This window comes from Balaenoptera physalus (assembly GCF_965194825.1).
Source record: "Balaenoptera physalus genome assembly, chromosome: 11".
NCBI lineage: Eukaryota > Metazoa > Chordata > Mammalia > Artiodactyla > Balaenopteridae > Balaenoptera > Balaenoptera physalus.
The window spans coordinates 70,247,613-70,272,602 of record NC_138896.1 but is presented as its reverse complement, the minus strand read 5'-3'; the positions used below and the strand labels follow the sequence as shown (position 1 = coordinate 70,272,602).

General features: G+C 41.8%; 1 protein-coding gene across 7 annotated transcripts in view; it reads right to left on the bottom strand.

Annotated features, from left to right (window-relative positions):
* Window positions 1-24,990, bottom strand: part of KLHL18 (kelch like family member 18) — a 152,892-nt gene that overhangs the window by 26,295 nt on the left and 101,607 nt on the right. The window contains exon 1 of one of the 7 annotated variants that reach the window (XM_082411989.1): window positions 20,013-20,117. The exons of the other annotated variants lie outside the window; for them this stretch is intronic. The gene's annotated coding sequence lies outside the window, so the exon portion shown is untranslated. Of the gene's footprint in view, window positions 1-20,012; window positions 20,118-24,990 lie in introns of those variants that run through there. 7 annotated transcript variants of the gene reach the window in all.

Here is a 24,990-nt window from a genome sequence, read left to right as displayed (position 1 = left end):
TTTGTTTTTTTGCCATGCCATGTGGCTTGTGGGATCTTAGTTCCCCAACCAGGAATCAAACCCATGCCCTTGGCAGTGAAAGCAAGGAGTCCTAACCACTGGACCGCCAGGGAGTTCACCTCTGTCAGAATTTTGAAGGTATTGTTCCACTGTCTTCTAGTTTGTGGCTTTTGAGCAAGTTAATGCCATTTTGAATACTAACGTTATATGACTATTCTCTCTAGAGGCTTTTGGGACTTTCTCTTTATCCTAAGAGATCTGCAATTTCACAGGGCTATAACTTGGAGTTGGTTTTCTTTCATTCACTGTGCTGTATCAATCTATAGATATGATTTTAGTGCTGAAAACATCTTTTCATACCATTTCTTTGATAATTTCCTCCTCTCTACTGTTTATTTCTTCTCAAATTTCCATTAGTCAGGTGTTAGACCTCTTGGAATGATCCTCTATAATTTATTTTATCTGTTCTCCCCAATTTTCCATCTCTTTCATTTGGTCTATCTTCTGGGAATCGTCTTTAACTTTACCTTTCAATATTTCTGTGTTGTATTTTTCATACTTGCTATCATATTTTTAATTCCTTTTTTTTGGCGGGGGGCATGACATGTGGCATGCGGGATCCTAGTTTCCCGACCAGGGATCGAACCCGTGCCCCCAACATTGGGAGCGCAGAGTCTCACCACTGGACTGCCAGGGAAGTCATCATATTTTTAATTTCTAAGAGGTCTTGTTTGCTGGAGTTTCTTTTTTTTTTTTTTTTTTTAAAGAATCTAGTTCATCTTTTATGCATGCAATATTTTCTCTAATCTCTCTCAAGATATTATAGTTAAAATCTTTCCTTCTTCTCCTCCCTGATTTTACTGTTTCCTGAGTTCTTTTCACCTCCATTTGATTCGGACTCTTTTTTTTTTTTTCTCCCTAAGGAACCATTTAGAGTTTCAGAACAGTACTTTTTATTTTATTATTTTTTGGCCACGCGGCATGTGGGTCCCAGTTCCCCAAACAGGGATAGAACCCGCGCCCTCCGCATTGGAAGTGCAGAGTCTTAACCACTGGACCGCCAGGGAAGTCCCCTGGACTCTGTCTTTTATGTTCTTTAAATGTCTCATGACACTTGGCTATCTGCTCATACTTTTAGAAGCTGTTTGAAAGCTCTGTGTGTGGGAGCTAAGCTTGCCAACTTGTGGGCTTCACATTAGGGTGATCAGGCAGGAAGAATCTGCCATTTTATTGAGGATCCCCCAAAGTAGACAGTATCGTTAAGACTTTTTCTCTGGGATTAAATTTATCAGAGAAGGATCTTTCAGTCTCTTGCATGAGAGCACCTGCCTGCAGATATTCTGAAAACTGTGAGAAAGGGGAATGGTCCTATTAATCACTATATAGAACTTTGTCTTAAAGCCCCTATTTTCAGTTTTGCTCCATATTCCATCTCATCTTCTGTGCTTGGTGCGCCTCTGGTTCAATATCTAAGACTAAAATATCTGTCTCCTGAGAGAGTAGAGGAGGGGTTGTAGGCACCTAACTGCTTTTCACACAGACTTTCAACTAATCTTCCTGTTTTCAATATTTGGTTTCTCCAATTCTGGAGCTATTCTAGGGTTCTGCATTACAAATCCTCTTTCTTGTTAGTTCCCCCCAACCCCTCCCTGCCAGAGCAGGCACTTTCAGTTCCTCTGGCCCACTAAGTTCATCACACTTGCTTCCTGGCTTCAACATTCTGTTGACCTCTCATTTGCTGATCTCTCTTTTCCCTCTTACTATCATTTTAATGGGATTACAGGAGGAAATGAGGGCAAAATGTGCATTCAGTTTGCTGTGTTACACTGCTATGCATTTATTTTCCATCTACAAAGTAAACAGAAGACAAAAGAACAAGTTGTATGTGCACGAACTAGGTGACCTGATTTCCCAAAAAAGCTCAGCTAAAGAGAAGACAGGCCTATCTTGGGATATGCTAGGCAGATTACATCTGAATTCTGTGTTCAGTTAAGGGGAACAACTAATTTGTCTTTATCTAGAAGAGAGAGACCAAGATGGGAAAGGGTCTGGAAGCTACATCTTACGAGGAATGGCTAAAGGATAGATAATTTAGGGATGACTACAGCTGTCCTCAAAGACTAGAAGGGCTATCACATGGATGAGGGCAGATCTGGAAGTTACAAGGAGGCAGATTTTAGTTTATCACAAAGAATAACAGCTTATTACCTAAGAACATTTAGAGAAGTCCTTCACTGACTCTAAAACTATTAAGGGACCTTCCAATTCTACAATCCTAGGAAATACACTTTTGTGAAAAGCTTAAAAAAACCCCAAATACTCTCACTGTACTCTTAGTTAAAAAAAAAAAAAAGAGAGATGATCATTTATGAAGTTCCTTTTGCTAAGTACCCATTACACATATTTTCTCATTTTAGTCCTCACAGCAACCCTCTGCATTAAGTAGCCACTGTGAATTCCATTTTATAGATGAGGAAACCAAGATTTAGAATTAACTTGCCCCAGTTAAGTAGCTATTATGTGAAAGAAAATCATACTTGAGTTGTTTACTGGTGGAGTTTGAGAGGGACCCAGTAAATAACACACCTCTCCCAGCTCAAGTTCTCAGCCAACTGGGAAATATTTAGAATTAAAAAATAAACTAACACACATAATAAAAGTACACAGAATTAAATACACACAGGTGAATAAAAGTAAAACTGAGCAAATCTGAATAAGAGTAGCTGATTGTGTCAATGTCAATATTCTGCTTGTAATGCTGTACTGTAATTTTGCAAGATATTACCACTGAGGGAAACTGGGCAAAGGGTACACGGGAATCTCACTGTTAATATTTCTTAACTGCATGTGAATCTACAGTTATCTCAAAATAAAAAGTTCACTATGGGCTTCCCTGGTGGCGCAGTGGTTGAGAATCTGCCTGTCAATGCAGGGGACGCGGGTTCGAGCCCTGGTCTGGGAGGATCCCACGTGCCGCGGAGCAGCTGGGCCCGTGAGCCACAATTGCTAGGCCTGCACGTCTGGAGCCTGTGCTCCGCAGCAAGAGAGGCCGCGATAGTGAGAGGCCTGCGCACCGCGATGAAGAGTGGCCCCCGCTTGCCACAACTAGAGAAAGCCCTCGCACAGAGGCGAAGACTCAACACAGCCGTAAATAAATAAATAAATAAATAAAAATTAAAAAACAAACAAACAAAAAAACAAGTTCCATTAAAAAAAAAAAGTTCACTAAAAAAAAAAGGGACAAAGCAAATGGGAAATCCAGATGTTATTTTATTACTGACAAATCTAATATTGTAAACTACAGCTTATACAGGAGGACAGTGTGTTCCCTATTTTAACATCTTGAATTACACAGGCCCATGCAAAGGCTACTTTCTCCACTTATCTTCAATTACACACTGTTACTGCAAATCTCCTCCCTAAGGTGGCAAAGAAATGTGAACTGTTGCTACAGAATTTAGGAAAAAATAATCAATAAGCAACATATAATTGATTGGTCAGAAAAGTTAAGGCTATTTGGCATATATCTCTACCTTTAATCACATTTTGCTATACCTACCTTTAAATAAACAATATTATAAATATTAATAAAACAATATTTATTATAATCATAAAGTATTAGCAATGCAATTGAATCAGACAGTAAATTAAATGAATTTAATTAAATGTTAGTGAATTAAATGGAATCACATACTAAAGTATTGGGAAGAGCCAGGTTCAAAGTCCAAGATAGGAGGGAAGGAAAGAAATGAATCTATGGTGTCATGAAACACTCTGAACTGAAAGAGCTAAACTCATGAACACACATGTGGAAGTTACCCAGGTGGGATCAAGATATTAGGTACACAACACACCTCTAGTGCCCGTGCTCACAGGACCACTTACTAAGTGTGTATCAGCGCCAGCCACTTAACCACTGTGGGATGATTTGCAATGACCAGCATCTGTGGAGCAAATTAGGGGCAATCACAAGACTTCCTAGGTATATACAATACCGCCAAATTTGCTTCTAAGAAAAAAATCAATTCAAACTGGAAAGCCCAAACCACTTCCACTAAAACTGCAGCAAAGACTGAGCATTCTTGCCACTTGGCTTCTACAAAGAGTGGACACAGAGCCTTTTCCTGAGCAGTGGTGGTCCACCAGACAGGTGGTGTGGCATCAACATTGGAGTTAGAAGGCCCTCACCAGTTATGTTACCTCAGACACGTCCCCTCCAAGTTTGGCTTCCCAACTAATAAAGTGAGACCATTCCTATTCATCTGACTTCTCAAGTGTATTTGAGAAGATCTAATTTAAGAATGGTTGATATGAACATCATTTGACCAAATGACCAGGGTCACTCCAAATTCCTGAAGCTCCAATGGGAAAAAAGTATTGTCCTGTGCAGACCAAGCTGATGTTGCTGTCAATCCTGGGTCTTGTTTGGAGGGATGGATCTGTGCTGACTTGTCCCAGCCTGGCCACCAATGGGAATAATTCAAGGGCACATTTGCAAACCTAACAGAGGTGCTCCATAATGGTGAACAGATAAATAAATGCCTGGATGGATGGGCTTTGGAGCAGAGTGCTATTTAGCTTGTTCTGAGAGAGGCCTCAGCACTGCAACTTTGGTCTCGTTAAATTAAGTTATACACAATACATGTGAAAACACCCAGCACAGCGTCAGGCACTTAACAGAGATTTAAGTTTTTTGTTGCACCCAGCTGAGAGCAACAGCCATGAAAGACCAAGATATAAATAACTGAAATCCTCTCAAGTTCCGTCTGATTAATAGAACCCTGGTAGAGAGATTAAATCTCTTGAGTTTTAGGGCCAGCTCTACTATAGATACAAGCAAGCTGCCTAATTTTACCATACCTCAGGTTTCCAGGTTGGAATATAGGATTATTGCTTATATGCGCACAGCAAGGAATATACTAGTTTAAAAAAACTTCTCAAAAGCACCAAAAATACTGGAAAAAATATCACAATCAACCACTCTATTAGGCATTATTAGAAAGTTCAGCATGGCATCAAAGGTCAAAATACTTGCCAGTCTCTACCTGTGCCCATGTCAGAGGAGACAGAGAGCACAAGCCATGTGATACATACAAACTGCACCAATTTCAAGGCCAGCTGTTCCTTTTCTGTATGACCCAGGCAAATCCCTTCCCTTCATCCCTGCGCCTCAGTTTCTTCATCTGTAAATAAAGGGCTTTAACTGGATCAGGTTTCTCAAAAGGTAGTAGTTCTGTTAATAACAGTAGCCTAACACGAATTCAGTAAAGCTTTCTTTTTAATCATGATGGAATCTACATGCATTTGAAAAATAACTCTACGTACACCTAAATGATATAATTTATCTGGCCCACAGATTGGTGCACATATAGATTTGAGGGCCCCCTGCAATAACTCTGCAGAATCCCTGTAGCACAGGAACCCCTGCACCAGAGGTTCTCGGAGGTCCCTTCTAGTTAGAAGTGTCTGAGACCTTGACTGAGCAAAAGGAACCAGAAATGCTGTCCACCTAAGTTTTGACTTGGTTTAACACACACACACACACACACACACACACACACACACACACACACACACACACACACACACACACACACACACACACACACACACACACACACACACACACACACACACACACACACACACACACACACACACACACACACCCCTTCCCATTTTCTTCCTTGGAAAGACTGGGAAATCTTCCATTCCTGACCCTGCCCTGGTGGTATCTTTGGATCAACAGGGATAGTATAGCGTGACACCACAAATTCTGTTCCCTATCACAGGCAGGTGAGGCGCAAGATTCAACCAGTTGCTTATACAAGCAGGAAAAGCAGCAGGACAAAATCTGAGTTGGAAGTAATCTGAGACAGGTGTTCCCAAAAAGAGCAAAAGATACACCCAGAATTGATTTCTCTCTGATGGAAAACATTTTGATACTATTGCTCCTACCTTCAAGGAGCCCACAATGAACATATATTAAACAATAAGTGAACAGTTAAGTGCCCTGCCTGTGCAGACAGAATGCCCTTGGGATCAGTGGGGTTTAAGACTAAGCGTTTAGGCAGTCACAAGAGATGCTGAAAGTGCATAAGTAGTAATCCATAATTTTACTAAGGTACACTTTTGAATCATAAAGGCTATGAATCTTGTGTGTAAGAATGAGTCTGTAAGAATGAGTAAGGATGGGTTAATCTCTAAAATTCCTTTGGGCTAGGAAGTCGATAACTACAAGTTCTTTAAGAGAGACAGTATATCATGGTAGATAAGAACATACTCTGGAACTAAATTACCTGGGTTCAAATCTAGGTTTTGCCATTTAGTAGCAGCGTAACTCTGGGCTAGTTACTTAGCTTCACTGTGCCTCAATTCACGAAATCTGCAAAAATGGGGTAAACAGTACCTCCCTCATGGGGTTATGGTGAAGATTAAATTAGCATTTAATGCATGGCATTTAAAACAGTGTGTAGCACATATTAAGTGCTAAATAAGTGCTTATTAAATAAATAAAATGTCCTTAAATTGAGAACTTTATAGAAGTTATTTTTAAGACCTTTAGAGAAAGGGTCGACAAACCATGGTTATGGGCCAAAATCTGGCCTTCCTGCCTCTTGTTTTTTTGTGTGATCCATGAGCAAAGTGTAGTTTTTACATTTTTATATGGTTGAAAAAAATCAACCCCAATATTTCATGACATGTGAAAATTGTATAAAATCCAAATTTCAGTGTCCATATATAAAGTTTAATTGGAACACAGACATGCCCATACAATGGCAAAACTGAGTAGCTGTGATAGTGACCAACGGCCCGCAAAGCCAAAAGTATTTATTATCTGCTTCTTTATAGAAAAAGTTTGCTGACCTCTGCTCTAGAGTCACAGGGAAGAAATATTATGAAGAGGGATGTGAACACATTCTCTAGAAAGAAGAAGATGCTGATCACTTATCTAAGATGGGGTCCCGCCCCCCCATTCTCCACCCACGTCACACCTGATTTTCTGCTGGTATGCACAGACTCCCCTGCCAAACTAGTATGATCTGTCTGCACTTTGTGGAATCCAACACTGAGATAAAGTGTCTTATAAAATGCTTGCTCATTTTCAAAAGGAAGTGAGCTAAGTAAGGCATTCACTCTGGAGTCATGAACAGCCTGTAACCACCAAATGCCTTTTTTTTTAAACTTCAGTTTCTTTCTTTTTTTTTTTTAATTATTATTTATTTTCTTTATTTTTTTGGCTGCATCGGGTCTTAGTTGCACCATGCGGGATCTTCGCTGAGACATGCAGGATCTTTTGTTGCGCCACGTGGTCTCTTTGTTGCGGCACGTGGGCTTCTCTCTAGTTGTGGCCTGCGGGTTTTCTCTCTCTCATTGAGGCGTGCGAGCTCAGTTGTGGTGTGCAGGCTGAGTTGCCCCAGGGCATGTGGGATCTTAGTTCCCCGACCCAGGGATCGAACCGAGTCCCCTGCATTGGAAGGCGGATTCTTTACCACTGGACCACCAGGGAAGTCCCTAAAACTTCAGTTTCTTAATCATAGTTATACAATTATTCTTTCTCCAACCCCCCACTCCCATGGAGTTTCAATGCTAATTAGCCTCAGCAAATAACGCAGCCTTGTCCATCAGATACATAGGAGGTGGACTGCGTCGAGATGCCTTGAAGCATCTGCCTTCCAACCTCAGGTATCAACCAATCCTCCATGTTATTCAGCGACCACCCAGCACAAAGCCAGCTCAGCCCACCTCTCCACAGCAACCAAAATCTTACATGTTAGACAAGTAAGGCTACTCCATGTTAGAGATGGGAAGCCTCAGTCTCAAGAATTGTACTTTTCTGTTCTTACATACTCCAGTGGACTTCAAACTCTTTGAGGTAATAAGGGTCTTGTACATCCCCTGAACAGTTCAGTAAATATTTATTGAAATTAAAATACCAACTCTATCCTTAATAGCTGCCCAGAAAATCAACAATTCCCTGTGAAAATAAATTAACCCTGTAGACAAAAAGGCAGTTTCACTAAAAGTTATAGTCTAAATGGACTGCAGGTTCTTTCAGTTAAGTTTAGAAAAGGATATGGAAGACTGAGAAGGAGGCACTGTGATTTTTCTACTCATTTCCTTCAAAATTTTCTTACATATATAAGTAGGTACAGTAAATCTTCAAATAACCACAACACTTGAGGGCTAGTACAACAATCTATTATTATTATTTATTATCAACTAGATATCATATGATCTCTATATAGCTGTCTAGTATAAATATAGCTATTAACTATGTATTAATACTGCTATAATAATATATTAACCATGAATGATCTATAATAGTACGATGATGGTGATCTATTAACAGTTTTAGGTTACCTGAAGGTTAACAGAAAACACTTGTAGCTTCAATACATGCCACTAAAAACCTTCCAAGCAAACATGACTAGCTATGGACTCCATCTCATGTCAGCTCTATTCAGTGTGCCTTACCTTCTTCTGGGAATGTCTTCTATCTTCATTCCCACCACACTATACAAAATATGACCTAAGCCCTACCAATTAGACCCTTCCTCAGGATTTTTCGAATAAGAAAGAAGGAAGAGGGACAATCCCTCCAGGTAACAAGGAGCTATCAGGTGCTCCATCCCCTTCCGTGTGTGATGAAGCAGTCTGCAGTGGGAGGAGGATGCTGACCACAGAGGGGACGAGTCTTCGCAGCATTTCAGTCCCCCAGGCCCATCATCAACCCTATCTTTTCTCCTGTTTGATTACATGAGCCAATAAATGATTGGTCTAGACTACTGAGGCTAGTTCTGCCATTAAGAGCCAGAGCTCTGAGCACTGTGGTCTGGAGAAAGCCCTGGGGAAATGCAGGAAAGGGGGACCTTCCTTCCTGATCTTAACAGATGGGCTCTAACTAAAGGTGGTTTCGGCTCTGATTGCACCCTGGTGGTGCCTCAAGGCCCCCACTCTGCTCAACAGTTAGGTCTTAAAGGACCCCATGTGTGAAAACACCAGGGTGACAGCATCCGCTACAGGCATCAAAGGCATAAAGCAAACACTGTGTTTTATTGACTGGGAACACTGCGGGGAATGCAGAAATGGGCAACAGATATCTGTTGCATGGATGACTCATTTTTCGAATTCCTAGCAGTTTATCTTCTGAGAAAAATATCATAACGTTGGATAGGGATAGCCAAACCCAGCATCTGAATCCCCATCAAAACTGGGGTGTGTGACCTGCCTGAAGTCAGATGGACAGGAGCTAGGGCTACTTAGTGTCCTCCTCTGTAAGTGTGAACAGTAGATTCTGAAGAAATGTTACTCCTAGCTCACACTCCCCCTCCAAAATGAGACCCTGATCATTTTAATAGCCCTATAGGTAATAAGGAAATCGATTTTGTAATTTTAAAAACCCTGAAAAGAAGGTCTCCAGGCTCAGGTGGTTTCACTAGAGAATTCCACCAAACATTTAAAAAAGAACTAATACCAATTCTAAACATTCTCTTCCAGAAAATAGAAGAGGAGGGGACAACTCAAATTTATTTTATGAAGCCAGTATTAGCCTAATACCCAAACTAGACAAAGATCGTACAAAAAAAGAGAAAACTACAGACCAATATCCCTCATGAATATAGATGCAGAAACCCTTAACAAAATATTAGCAAATAGAATTCAGCAATATATGAAAAGAACTATATACTGTGACCGAGTAGGGTTTATTTCAGGGATCCAAGGCAGGTTCAATATTCAAAAATTAATCAGTATAACCCACCATAATAACAGGTTAAAAGAAAAAGAAGTCACATGATCCTCTCAATCAACGTAGAAAAAGCATATTACAAAATTCAACACCTATTCATGATAAACACTAGGAGTAGAGGGTAATTTCCTCAACTTGATAAAGAATGTCTACAAAAAAACTTTAGCTAACTTCATACTTACTGGTAAAAGACTGAATGCTCTCCCCTAAGATGAAGAAAAAGGCAAGGATGTCTACTCCTACCACTGCTATTTAACACAGTCCTGGAAGTTCCAGCCAGTGCAGTAAGGTAACAAAATGAAATAAAAGGAATACACATCAGATAATAAGAAATAATACTATCCCTATTTGCCAATGACACAACGGTTTCTGTCCAAAATCCAAAGCAATCTACCAACCCCCACCCCACACAGAAACACCAAACCCCACACAGAACTAACCTAGAACTAACGAGTGAGTTCAGCAAGGTCACAGTACCTAAGGCTACAGGAAACAATATTGACACAGAAAGTCAACTGTATTTCCACATACTATCCATTAACGTGTGTAAACCAGAATGTGAAATATAATTATATAATTGTTCAAAAAATTAAATACTTCGGTGTAAATCCAACAAGCTGATTTAGAGGACTTACATGCTACAAAATGCTGATGAAAGACATCAAAGATCTAAATAAATGGAGAGACATACTGTGTCCAAAGATTACAAGACTCAACGCAATAAAGATGTCAATTCTCCCCAAACTGGTGTACAGATTTAATGCACTTCCTATCAAAATTCCAGCAAGATTATTTTTATAGATATAAAGATTATTCTCAAATTCATATGGAAAGGTAAAGGAACTAAAATAGCTAAAACAATTTTTAACAAAAATTAAGTGCAAATGGCCAATAAGCACATGAAAAGATGTTTAACATCATTAATCATCTGGGAAATACAAATCAAAACCACAATGAGACACCACTTCACACCACACTCGTGAGGATAGCTATTATCAAAAAAAAGAAAAAGAAAAAAAGAAAAACCAAACAGAAAATAACAAGTGTTGGTGAAGATGTGGTGATACTGGAACCCTTGTGCACTGCTGGTGAGATGCAAAATGGTGTAGCCACTGTGGAAAGCAGTTTGGTGGTTTCTCAAAAAGTTAAACATAGAATAACAATATGACACAGCAATTCCACTCCTAGGTATGTATCCAAAAGAACTGAAAGCAGTCTCAAAGAGGTATTTGTACACCCATGTTCATAGCACCATTATTCACAGTAGCCAAAAGATGGAAACAACCCAAGTGCCCATCAATAGATGAACGGATAAACAAAACATGGTATATACATACAACAGATTATCATTCAGCCTTAAAGAGAATGAAATCAAGGAAAAAGCCACAGATTGGAAGAAAATACTTGTAAAACACATGTCTGATAAAGGACTGTTATTTAAAATATGCAAAAAATTCTTAAAATCCAACAATAAGAAAACAGCAGAATTTAAAAATGGGCAAAAGACTAACAGAAATGTCACCAAAGAAGATACACAGATGGCAAATCAGCGTATTAAATAAGCATATTAAGATACTCCACACCACATCATCAGGGAAACGCAAATTAAAACAATGAGGTAAAAATACATCTACTGGAATGGCCAAAATCCAGAGCACTGACAACACCAAATGTTGGCAAGGATGTGGAGCAACAGAAACTCTCATTCATTGCTGGTGGGAATGTAAAATGGTACAGCCACTTTGGAAGACAGTTTGGCACCTTCTGACAAAACTCAACATATTCTTATCATATAATCCAGCAATCACACTCCCTGGGATTTTCCCAAAGGAGTTAAAAATGTATGTCCACATAAAAATCTGCATATAAATGTTTATAGCAACTTTATTCATAACTGCTAAAACCTGGAATCAACCAAGATGTCCTTCAGTAGGTGAGTGGATAAATAAACTGTGGTACATCAGGTCAATGGAATATTTTTCAGCATTAAAAAGAAATGAGCTAGGACTTCCCTGGTGGTGCAGTGGTTGAGAATCTACCTGACAATGCAGGGGACACAGGTTTGAGCCCTGGTCCGGGAAGATCCCACATGCCACAGAGCAACTAAGCCCATGCGCCACAACTACTGAGCCTGCGCTCTAGAGCCAGCGAGCCACAACTACTGAGCCCACGTGCCACAACTACTGAAGCCCGCGCACCTAGAGCCCATGCTTTGCAACAAGAGAAGCCACTGCAATGAGAAGCCCATGCACCACAACGAAGAGTAGCCCCTGCTCGCCGCAACTAGAGAAAGCCCGTGCACAGCAACAAAGACCCAATGCAGCCAAAAATAAATTAATTAATTAATTAAAAAAAAAAAAAAGGAAATGAGCTATCAAGCCATGAAAAGACAGGGAGGAACCTTAAATGCATATTTAAGTGAAAGTAGCCAATCTTAAAAAGTTACATACTGTATGATTCCAACTACATGACACTCTGGGAAAGGCACAACTATGGCGATAGTACAAGGATCACTGGTTGCCAGGGGTTAGGGAAGGATTAATAGGTGGAGCACAGATGATATTTAGGGCAGATTTTTAGGGCACAGAATATGGTTTTTGATAAACGTATGACACATTTATCACAAAAGTGAGCCCTAATGTAAATTATGGACTTTGGGTGATAATGATGTCTCGATATAGGTTCATCAGTTATAACAAATGTACCACTCCGGTGCAGGATACTGACAGTGGGGGAGGCTGTGTGTGCAGTGGGAATAGGGAGTGTATGGGAAATCTCTGTGTTCTGTTCATTTTTGCTGTGAACCTAAAGTTGCTCTAACAAAACAAAAGACTATTTTTTAAAAAAGGAATGATATTCTAATACATACTATAACATAGATGAACCCTGAAAACATTATACTAAGCCAAATAAACCAGGGACAAAAGGACAATATTTTATGATTCCAGTTGTATGAAGGGTCTAGAATAGGGAAAATCATAGGGAGAAAAAATAAAACAAAGGCTACCAGGGTCTGGGGTAAGGGGCATTGAGGCATTATTGCTTAATGTTTATAGAGTTCTTCTGCTTTGGGTGATGAACAAGTTTTTATAAATAGATAGCAGTGATGGCTATACAACATTGTAAATGCATTTAGTGCCACTGAATTGTACAATTAAAAACAGTTACAATGGGGGAAAAAGGTAAAATAAAATAGTACAGTGGGAGGAGTAACTCTACCCATTTCACGATTTATTACACAGACGGCTAGAATAAGCAAAACTGTGCTGTACTGGTGCAGGAATAGGGACACTGACCAATGAAACAGAACAGAGAACCCAGAAGTAGCCCCACACAGGTACAGCCAACTGGTTTTCGACAAAGGTACACAAGCATTTGTGTAGCTTGAATGGAGGAAAGACAGTCTTCTCAGCAAACAGGACTGGAGCAATTGGACATCTTTAGGCAAAAAAAGGAACTTTGACATAAACCTCAGTTTACACAAAAATTCACTGAAATCTGCCAGCAAGTGGGAAATAAAGGCAGGGTTTCTATGTCGCAACCTGGAAGAACTGTTTCTTCTTTGGGAAACCTCAGTTTTTGCTCTTAAGACCTTAGACTGATTGGATGAGGCCCATCACATTACGGAAGGTCATTTGCTTTACTCTAAGTCTACTATTTAAATGTTAATCACATCTAAAAAATATGTTCACAGCAACATCTAGACTGGTGCTTGATCAAACAACTGGGCACCAAAGCCTAGTCAAGCTGACACACAAAATTAACCATTGCACTCACATATGCTGGTAGGAATGTAAAATGGTACAGCTACTCTGGAAAGCAGTTTGGTGATTTCTTCTGAAACTGAAAACGAATTTACCATGTGGCACAGCAGTTGTAGTCTTGGGCATTTATCGCAGAGAAATGAATACCTACATTCATACAAAATCCTGTAAATGAATGTTCACAGCACCTTTATTTGTAATATGCCCAAACTGGAAAGAACCTAAATGTTCTTCAGTGGGTGAGTGGTTAAGCAAAACGTGGTGCATCCATTCCATGGACTACTACTCAGAACTATAAGGGAAAAAACTATCGATAGAACAACTTGGATGGCCCTCAAATGCACTACGCTGAGTGAAAAAAAGCCAATCTCAAAGGTCAAATACTCTATGTTTCCATTTATATAACACTCTTGAAATGAGAGATGGAGAACAAGTTAGTGGTTGCTAGCGATTAGAGATGTTGGGTGGGAGGGAGATGGGCCTGATGATAAAGGGGTAGCACAAGGGAGATCTCTGTGGTCATGGAATAGCTCTACATCGTGGAAATGGAGGTCACTGGTAACCTTGACAAGAGCAAATGGTGGTTGCCTGACAAAACAAACTTACCTACCCTACTAAAACACGAGTTCCACCAAGGGAGCAATCTTTCATGTTTCCTGGAATAGTCTAGCAATTAACACTCAGTATATGTGGAATGAATGAAGCTTCTGAATGAATCAACTCGATTTAAAATTGAGTCTGGTCATGTCAGTCTCCATTTTGTTGAGCTCCCTACTGCCTGAGCCAGATCCAAATTCTAAACTGGGGCCCATCTACCCTAACCAGTTTTATTCCCCACCATGCCTCTCTTCCAAGCCTCTGCCAATTCCCTTACATCGCTCTATTCCCTCTGCTTGGATCCTTATCCCTTACTTTTCTGTCTGGTGAATTATTCCTCATCCTTGAAGATCCAGCTCAAATGCTCCCTCCTGAGGGGCTTCCCTGACTTCCAGGCAGTCAGCTCTCCCCTTCCTGTAGCACCTGGTACAAGCCTCTAGCACACAAGATACCACACTATGTTGTCCCTAATGAATGTCTCCCCATCAAGGCTGAATATTCTTCCCATGGAAAGGAAGGATTGTATCCTAGCACTTGGTGCCTCATTCTCGAGTCTTCTTAATGAATCCTAAAATGATTTCATCTAAAAGGTAGCTCTCAGTCCTTCATCTGAGATAAAAATAACAAAACTTCTATGAGTTTCACCTCTTCTTTTTAATCCTGGTCTTCTGGCTCAGGGCTGGTGGAAATGGTGGCAGGAAGGCACTGGCCCTTAACTAAAGAAAGCATAAGGAGTGTTACTCTCTAACCTTATCTGAAAATTTATTAGCTTAAGTAAAAGCTTCAAGAAAAAGATGATAAGGCTTGGGGCCAACTGGCGGAGGGCTTGCCTTCCAAGCTAACAGTGCATTCTCAACCCTGGAAGAAATAAGCCACTCCACAGTTGTCTAGTTCAGGTGCATGTCTAACAAGGTGGCATGTAATGAAATGGGGTGGGGGGGGTGTCACTTCATCTTGAATGCTGGATAGCTTGCCTGCCAGCCCAGAACACGGTCAGAGGGATGCTCACCCATCCTACTCTACGCAGAAATGTTTAGTCCTCACAAACCCATGGGGCCGGGAAACAGACGACAAGTACAATGAAACACACGGAATTGGTTTGATCTGGGGTTTTGATGGCATTTAAAGCACAATGTGTGAAACCCTCTGTGATGGAGCTTGGGTGTCTCTGCTTTAGGGGGCCCCATAGGGTAAGTGATTCAGGAAGGGGGTGAGGGAGGAAGTGGCTGACCAGCTAGCACTAAAAAAAGACCTGGGGCTATGGTCCCAAGGAAAGAGCCAGTAAAGGGCTGGCTAAACACTCAGGCCTGTCCCCACCTCTTCCAAACCCTCCCCTGGCTCACCCATGTCCAGCAAGGGAGAATGGGAGGTAAGTGGGAGACAGGAGGGAGGAGCCATCAGAAACCACTCAACATCTAACTGTACCAACCACAAGTGATTTGCAAATGTTTCTTACCAGTTCAGACTCCTGACCATGAGAATTCAAGTTCAGTCTGCATTCAACCCACCTCCCCAGTCACACCTTCCACCTTGCTCATCCATGTCTTACTTGTTCAAGAAACATCCTGCATATGCACTTTCATGCCTGGGCCCTTGAACAGGCTCTCCCCAGCATGGAATGCCTCTTCCTACCATATCTGTCTGTCAAAGTCCTATTCATCTTGCAAGGTACCAATCAGACACCATCCTCTCCATGAAACCATCACAAACCCTCTAAACTGGAAATAACTGCCGTCTCTCTGGTGTTCCCTCAGGCCTCTGGTGATACCGGGGCAGTTACAGAATTTATCACACTCTGCCTTGTTTCATAGTTAACTGATGGGTAGCTCTCTCTCGTACCAATCTTTAAATGCCGAAGAGAGGGGCTGACTCCTACTCATAGCAGGGTGCCTCACGTACCTAGCAAAGCACCATGCACAGCTAAATGCACTTCAACAATATGTTGACTGAAGGAGCGTCTCAAACATAATGCCAGGGGCCCTTGAGGGTAATTCAGCAAACACTTCTGAACACTTGAAACATGCCAAGTACTATGTTAACTAATGGATGCTTCACATGCTTCCAAAGATCAGCATCTAGAGGTGGAGAAAGACTCTCTAACACATTACATTCCGCTCAGTATGCTAAGGGGGGTAGGTGCAAAGTGTTAAGGCAATGCTTCTCAAACTTTCAGGTGCACAGGATGTAAGAATCACCAGATTCTAGCTTAGTAGGTCCGACATCCTGCATTTCTCACAGGCTCTCAGGCAATGCTGATGCAATGACAATACTCTGAGTAACGAGGAGTTAAAGTGGGAGAGGGAGAGATTAACTGCACCTGGAGGGATATGAGAAAACTGTCTTCAGAGAGACGGGATTTCACAACAACTCCCCACTGTGATAGGGCAAAAGAAAGAAGATGGCACAGGTCTCTGCCCAACAGAAACACAGGTTGGCAGGGAGTAAGGCAAGCAAACTTTCGACCACAAGACAATGCTGAACAGACACAAATGCAAAGTGCTTTAGGAGAACAGAGGAAGGAGTCTTTGGCCGCTTCTCTCCCCTTAAGAAGAGAAAACTACAAAAGGAGCTTTGAAGCGTGGGTAGGACTCTGCTGGCAGAGGTGAGTGGGTACTCCAAGCCAAAGGAATACTAGAGCAGAGCCCCATAAGTTGGAGAACTTAGGTCCTTAGAGACAGCCAGCAGGCGGAGACTGTGGGCAACTAGGGGAGAAAGGCAGAGAGGGGCCAAGTCTGAAGGAACTGGACTATCAAGAACACAGGTGGAGGGCTTCCCTGGTGGTGAAGTGGTTAAGAATCCGCGTGCCAATTAAGGGGACATGGGTTCGAGCCCTGGTCCGGGAAGATCCCACATGCTGCGGAGCAACTAAGCCCGTGTGCCACAACTACTGAGCCTGCACTCTAGAGCCCACGAGCCACAACTACTGAGCCCACATGCCACAACTACTGAAGCCCACGCACCTAGAGCCCGTGCTCCACAAGAGAAGCCACCGCAATGAGAAACCCGTGCACTGCAACAAAGAGTAGCCCCTGCTCGTCGCAACTAGAGAAAGCCCGCGCACAGCAACAAAGACCTAACACAGCCAAAAATAAATTAATTTATAAAAAAGAACACAGGTGGAGATCCTAGAAAATTCAACCAGAGTGGCAGTCGACACCAACAGAACATCCTTAAGCTTCTCCCTCTTATATCTCACAGAAGGCAGTGACAGATTTCTGTGAGCAGCTTAGAATAATCAGAGATTCAGTTAAATCAGCAGTCCTTCCATTAATCCTAGAGAAAACCAGCCACCAGCTGCTGCTCCTGCACTGCCACTACCCCATGGCTCTTCCCAGATGTCTTGCTGACTTAAAGTGATAGCCTGCGGACATGTGGGAAAAAAGGCAAGCTTTACCCAACATGGGTAGGACCACCTTTGAAAACCACCAAGAGCTGAGCAGCTCTGTTCTACTTCCTGCTCCCCTGACAAGTTTCTAACCTCTGACTTTCTCTGTGGTGTGGAAGAACAGACGTTCATTCAAGAACAAGCCAGAATTGGTCTCTCTTGCTCTGGCCATTACCATTCTCTCTCCTGAATGGACAAGAAGGGGAAAGTGGAAATGATATTCTGTGCTTGCTTCATGAACTATGGAAAATGCATCCTACCTCTCTTAGATACACCTCTAAGACTCACCCTGCCCTGCCCTGATTCTTCACTCACTCATTCATAAATAAATAAATACTGTCTAGCTTCATTCATTCATTCATTCACTCACTCATTCAACAAGTATCTACTGAGCTGTACTGTACTGTGCAAGGAATTATGCTGGGTCTGGGGGCTACCTCTCCAACCTTGTATCCTTCCACTTTTCTCCTGGGTCATGCTATTCTTATCACACCAGCTGCCTGCTGTTTCCCCAAAATGCCAACTATGCTCCTGCTTCAGCTGTGCTGATTATTCCCTCTGCCTAGAATACTCTTCCCTCAGATACACTCACGTATCCCTCCTTCCCTTCCTTCAGGTCTCTACTCAGAGAGACTGGCTCTGGTCCCTCTGAGAAAACAGCACTCAGTCCCCTTATTATCCTTTATTTTTCTCCACAGTACACATCACCACTGGACATTTTATATCTATTCATTTGTTTATTGTGTCGTCCTGTCCCACACACCCCCAGGCTGGAAGGTAAGCTCACACTCACAGAGGTTCTGCCTACTCTGCTCACTGCTGCGGCCCCAGCACTTAGGACAGTACTTGGCTCATGGAAGGCGCTGACATATCTGCTGATACACTGTTGAATGAGAATGAAAGGGAAGTCACTCAGAGCAGGAGAATGACATGATCAGAGCTGAAAAACAATCCCTTAGCTATACCAGGATCATCCCCTAAAGGGTTTATAAGAATTCTCAGCAAGCTGCTAGAGTTAAAGAAACCCCAGGTTAGGTAAAAGGTGAAGAGGGTCTGAATTAGGACAGTGGGTTACTGAGCACCTGTTATGCAGACACCTCAGTAAATGATTCAGTCACAGCCCCTGCTCTCACAGAGTTACAATACTGTAAATAACTATGTAACTGTCATTATGATAAATGCCACAAATACACCCTAAAAGAGAGGGGACAAGCCAAAGTCAATCCTAGAGTTTCAATCCTACATGACTAGATGGATGGTGTGCCATCCTTACACAAAGGGAACAAAAGAAGAGATTGTTGAGAAGGGAAAGAGGCTTCATTTTAGACTTAATGAGCATAAGGATCAACAGGACAAATGGAAATGCAGGTCTAGTGTTTAGGACCAAAATAAGCAGTTGGAGCAAAGATCTGAAAGTCATTTGTAACTTGTAGACTATGCCAACAAACCTTCAGTGGAAGACAGGTTAGTACAGTATGTTTCGCTGATCCTCAGGATAGCTCTGTTAAAGGTTACATGACATTTAGATTTTACAAATCAGTACAGGAAAAATAAGCTTATAACATGTGTGCATCACTTAAATGTGTATCTCTTAGAAGTCAATTCCTTTTAAGTGACCATATGAAGTGCAGCCACAGGGCTGAGCTAATAAAATGTGGCTCTTAACAGCTGAAGCAGCTTACTGCAAAAGCTAAAGAAGAAAGATTACTCCTTAGTATGAAATGTTTCTGATCAGTGGATCTGGATACAGAGACAAATTCTGTTTTTAGTGTCTCTCCAATCACAAAGCACTATGAGCAATCTCATTTGCCCACTTGCTAACAAGTCTTCTTCAGCTTCTCTCTTCTTTTTTAATTGTAGTAAAATATACATAAAATTTACCATTTAAACCATTTTTAAGTGTACAGTTCAATGGCATTAAGTACATTCACACTGTTGTACAACCATTACCACCATCCATCTCCAGAACTTCTTCGTCTTCCTAAACTGAGATTCTGTACCCATTAATCACTAACTCCCGATTCCCTCCTTCTCCCAAGCACTGCGAAATCTCCATTCTACTTTCATTTTTATGAATTTGACTACTCTAGTTACCTCATTTAAGAAGAATCATACGATATTTGTCCTTCTGTGATTGGCTTATTTCAAAACTTAGAACAATGTCTTTAAGGTTCATCCATGTTGCAGTATGTGTCAGAATTTCCTTCCTTTTTAAGGCTGAATAATATTCCAATGTATATATGGAATATTATTCCATTGTATGTATGGAACAAAACGTACCACATTTTATCCATTCAACCACTGATGCAGTCCACCATTGGGTTGCTTCCATCTTTTGCATACTGTGAACAACAATGCTATGAACATGCCTGCACAAATATCTGTTCTTGAGCTTATTTTCTGAAAAGCATTTTTGTGTTCTCATCAGATATGCAGCACACTGCCCAGACATATTGGGCCATACCTGAACTACTGATCTACTTTGCCTGCCAAAAGCCCAAACTCTGGCCCTTACCTTCACGGCCCTGCACACAGCCGCTCAAGTCCACTGGAACACAGGAGCCATCACGGTCTCCTCTGGCCTGCCATTGTGCAAGCAGCTAAGCATCCTCAGCTTCAACTAAGACAGAAAGGGAGCACGGTGTCTTTAGTTAATGCTTTGGAATAGTCTGCTTCAAGCTTCAGCAGAGCTACAAGACTTTAAAGATGAGATGCCAAATTTAACAGTAACTTCTATGTCAGTTATTCAGTCACCGACCAAGACAGTCCCATGATCACCTGCAGTAAGCTGGAGAAAGAAAGTTTTTCACTTCTGGTTCACCTGTACTCTTTAACAAGAGATGCTTCCAATTTCTGAAGTATACGCCGGGGCAATAAAGCAAGTGTAATCTACTCCAAAAACCTTAAACTTTATAAAGGCCATATCAGTATACAATAGGGGTCAGCCAAGGGGTCTGGCCCATACCTGTTTTTGTAAATAAAATTTTACTGGAACACAGCCAGACCCATTCATTTATGTACTGTGTACAGCTGCTCTAGTGCTATAACACCAGAGTTGAGTAGCTGCAACTGAAACTGTATGACCCACAAATCCTAAAATATTTACTATCTAGCTCTTTACAGAAAATGCTTGCCAACTCCTGGTTCACACATCTTGGTTCATTCTCTCTTCTCCCCACCTAGAAACAAGTAATGATGTGATCGGCTGTTTGGGTAGAAAAGGCCTAAACTGATTGTGGGGAAGCTGGCTCATTTCTATGCCAAGGAGGCAATGTGAGTGCCAACAGTCAACAAACCAAAAGTAGGAAGGTAGATGCCATACTTGTAATTCAGGAGGGGCTAGAGGAACACATCTTCGGAAAAACAACGTGGTCTCATTTTCCATCAACCAGCCCACAAGCTGAACCAGGCATGGCCAAGGGGCAAACAATGGAATCTCATGCACAAAACAATAGAGGAACCACCTGAAGTAAGAAGCATCCCCAAACACAGGCTTCTTAAATTCACCCAACTGGCCGGCCAAGCTCCAGAAGCCTCAGGATGAATGCCATGAATGTTGCTCAGCTAGTAACTGATTTTCCAAGATACCTCTGTTGGGCTGCACACAGCAGGCCTACATGGCCTGCACTTGCCCAGCTTTAAGACCAAAGAAAGAGCCCGGAGTCTGCAGCAACAGAGACATCAATGGTGTAATGGATGGGGGACCTTACACGTCTGAAGCAAGGTCCTGGAGCGACACCCCAGCGTGTGCGGCAGACAGCGGGCAGGACAGGGCGGCAGTCTTCACTCCCACATGGAAGGGGAGATTACTAGTTATAGGGGAATTGACGTCAGGTGGGCTCATTAGTTACCACGGAAACCAGCAGGGGGCACACCCCTCCGGCTCCTTTGATAAGAACAATCATCAGCTGGGGTGGGAAAAGAGTGTAGGAAGGTCAGTCATATGAGTAGGGTACAGGTGAAGCAGGCACTGGCCGGGCAGGGGATGTACAGAGAGCAAGAGAACAGCCATCTAGAGTGCCCTAACCATACAATCTCCAACCCTCTTTCCCCACCTACGTGTCAGGAAGCATCAAACTCTCTCATTCATCTAATTGGTGTCCAAATTTAACAGCATCGCCTACAACATAACTCACAGAAAAAAGAGCAAAACTGACTTTTTGATGAATATGAATTCATATTACAAGTGCAGGTTGTGATACGTGTGCATGTGCTCTAAAGGAGCACATTCTTGCCCTTAGTTTTAATTAATCATTAAAAAGAGGCAAGGCTGAAAATGAAACACAATTACCTGAAAAAAGACAGTAGAAAGCCCCGGGAATGAGCAATATTCAGAGGCACAATATTTCCCAATACAGTGTCATTTCCAAATCAAAACAGTCAAAAATTCATATGTCCAGAAGACTAGCAGAAAAAGCCTGCATCTGTCTTCTCTCCTGAAATAGAACAGTGGTGTTGCATCTGGCCATACACATCACTGCCCTCCATGCTCACAGATGACACTGCAGATGGTGTTTGTTCCCTGCTCTGCTTTATACCATTAGCAGGGCAGGTGAGTAATCTGACAGAGGATGTAAAAGCAACGCTTCCACCAAACAGCTGTGTTGGATCTCAGATAATACAGCTTTGTGCCTTGGGCAATCCCTTAATATTGCTAAGCCTCAGGGTTTTTTCACCTGTAAAATGGATGGCTTTGATAGAAGACCTCTATGGCTCCTTTTAATATGATTATTCTAGCTCTATAATTACACCCATGTAACTCACTACACATAACATAAAAATGGCATGCATCAACAGGTCCTTACCTCACTTCCTGATATCCTTCTCCACCTACTCTTTCATCACAAAATCAGCATGACAGCAAATTAAGCAAGATTCCACACTCAAATGTGAGGCTCTTGAAGGCAGTTTCAGTGAAAATTGTGTACCTGGATTCAGTGGGGCAAAAGGAAATATTCTAATACTGTGCCTTTCACCCATGGAAAAGATATTTCCTTCTGAAGGCTAAATTCTCAGATCTGGGTTCAAAACTTTAGCAAAGGCCTTGGGAAAATGCTGGGAAGACTGACGCCAGCAGATCTTTGAGGAACCCTTTATTAGTGGTTGCAAAACAGAGAGAGAGAGAGAGAGAGAGAGAGAGAGAGAGAGAGAGAGAGAGAGAGAGAGAGAGTGTGTGTGTGTGTGTGTGTGTGTGTAGAGGAGGTTCCTGTCTCTTCTAAGCTTATGGGTCAGCGAATAGTATGTATATGCAGTGATCCTATTCTGCTCTCACAAATAAAGAAAAAGAAAGGAGTATGTGAGGAAAGAATAGAAATATAGGAATCTGGTGAGTCTAAATCTCATGAATAAGAGATTGTGGAGAACACGCATTGCATCTGGGGAGTCTGCCCAATTTGCTGGACCCAGATGAACATGACAGATGCGGCCTGAGCACTGGGCTCCTGGTAGCCCAGAGGAAAGGGGATGAAACCAACTGTTGGGAAGAGGAGATAAGCGCCTCTGTGACTGCAAACCTCTCTACCCAGACTAAGCCTTATGTTACAGGCTGCCAAGAAGTCTTGCACTACTATCCTTCTAACCTTTAAGGTAAAATGATTTGCCAAGGAGAAAGACATGGGCTTTTTTCCTGATAGGAGAATAATACTCAGTTCTATTCATAACCCAAGATCCAAAGATGGGCTCCAGGGGAACTGCTCTTATGACTGAATGCAAAAGTTTGCACATATGTAAGTATGTGCATTTTTCTGGGGAGAGGGTTCAGTGCTTTCAGTTTTTCAAAGAAGTTCGAATTACCATAGATATAAAATGTGATTTTAAAAAATCCAATATATCAATATTACTCTTTTCTGTTATGCCTCTACTTAACTATCCAACAGGCACCTAAGGAATTTAAATTTCAAATATTTCCAAAAAGAAAATTAAGCAAGGTTCAAGAGTTGGCAGTGAATTTTGAGAAAGTGGCATGCTTGCTAATGCTGACTGTCACACTCTCCCTAAAACTTGGAAAGATAGAAAAGGTAACATGTTGTTAAGGATGAGTACAGTTGATCTGAGGTAGATTAATTCAAATGGTAGCAGCTGAAATCAGTTCAGTCACTGTCACTGATAGAAGAGGCAACAGGAGAGCAGGAAGGAACACCTGACCTGGAGTCTGGACAGCAGGAGTCTAGCCTCTAGTTCTAGCTCTGCCCAATTTAATCTGTGACCTTGGATGAGTCCCCTCTCCCTCTAGGCTTGGTCCTCATCTGTAAAATGCAAGCTATGGAAGTAGATCAGTGCTTTGCAAACGCTTTTAAGGCAATGAACATAATGTTTAGATAAAACCATCTACAATTAAACCGAGTCTAAAACGAATTCAAAATGGCAGGCAGAACACATGCATTTATCTCCACTTCCCCTTAATAGGAAATCCCATTAAGTTATTATTCATAAATATCTTCTACTTAATGAATATTTACTACATGATTGTTTTAAGTGCATTAACTAGTGGAATCCTCAACACTCTTACTAGGTAGGCGATGATCCCCATTTTATAGATGAAAGAACTGAATCACCAGCATTTAAGGAACTTGTCCAAGTTTTCACTGCTAATAAGTGGCAGAGCCAGTATTCAAACCCAGGCGATCCGACTCGAGTCTGTGTTGTGCTACCTCTCAGACTGACAATCAAGGAATAGCAAAGCTCCCAAGTACAAAGAAGCTGAGAGAGCAGATTAGAAATGTCACCATATTTTGGAAGATGAAAAGCAGACAAATGGATAGTAACTGACTTACATGGAGAATACTGAGTGCTCTAGATGGCAAGTCACTCCAGAACACCCTCCAAAACTCAACTGTTGAAGATACAGGTTTCCTCTGAAGGTGTGAACATAAGGAAGGCTGTAAACAGGCAGTACTGGTTCCCTGCCCCAGGCAAGTGCCCCGTCACTGCCCCAGCAGAAGTCTGGAGGTTTATTCTCTGGACAGGATGAACCAGAGACTCCAGACTTGGGTAACCAGAGCACCAAGGAAGACATGAAGTGGTACTCTTCAGGGGGATTAAGGGAAAGTCTGCATACAGAAGCAAGAGCTCCCAGTCCCCTCCCACCATCAGCTCCTAGAATGATAACAGCCAGGCTTACTCCATGTAGGCAGAAGCCTGAAGGAAGATCCATGGACTCTGAACATATCCCATAGCAAAGGACAGGTCCACCACCTTACAGGTGTGGCTCTCAGAATGTGGCCCGAGACCAGGAGTAGTATCACTGCGGAAGTTATCAGAAATGTGAATTCTCAGGTCCATTCCAGACCTACTGAATAAGAAATTTTGGGGTGAACAATGTTTGAACAACTGCTTTTTTTTTAACAAGGCTGCCAGGTGATTCTAATGTCTGCTAAAGTGTGAGAACCACTGCCCTACTGGGAGCCCCACTAATCAATAAACCCATCCCACACCAAAAAGCTTCCAACCAGCTTTTGTTTCTATTTATTTGGAAGAAAGTCTGGAATCACCAG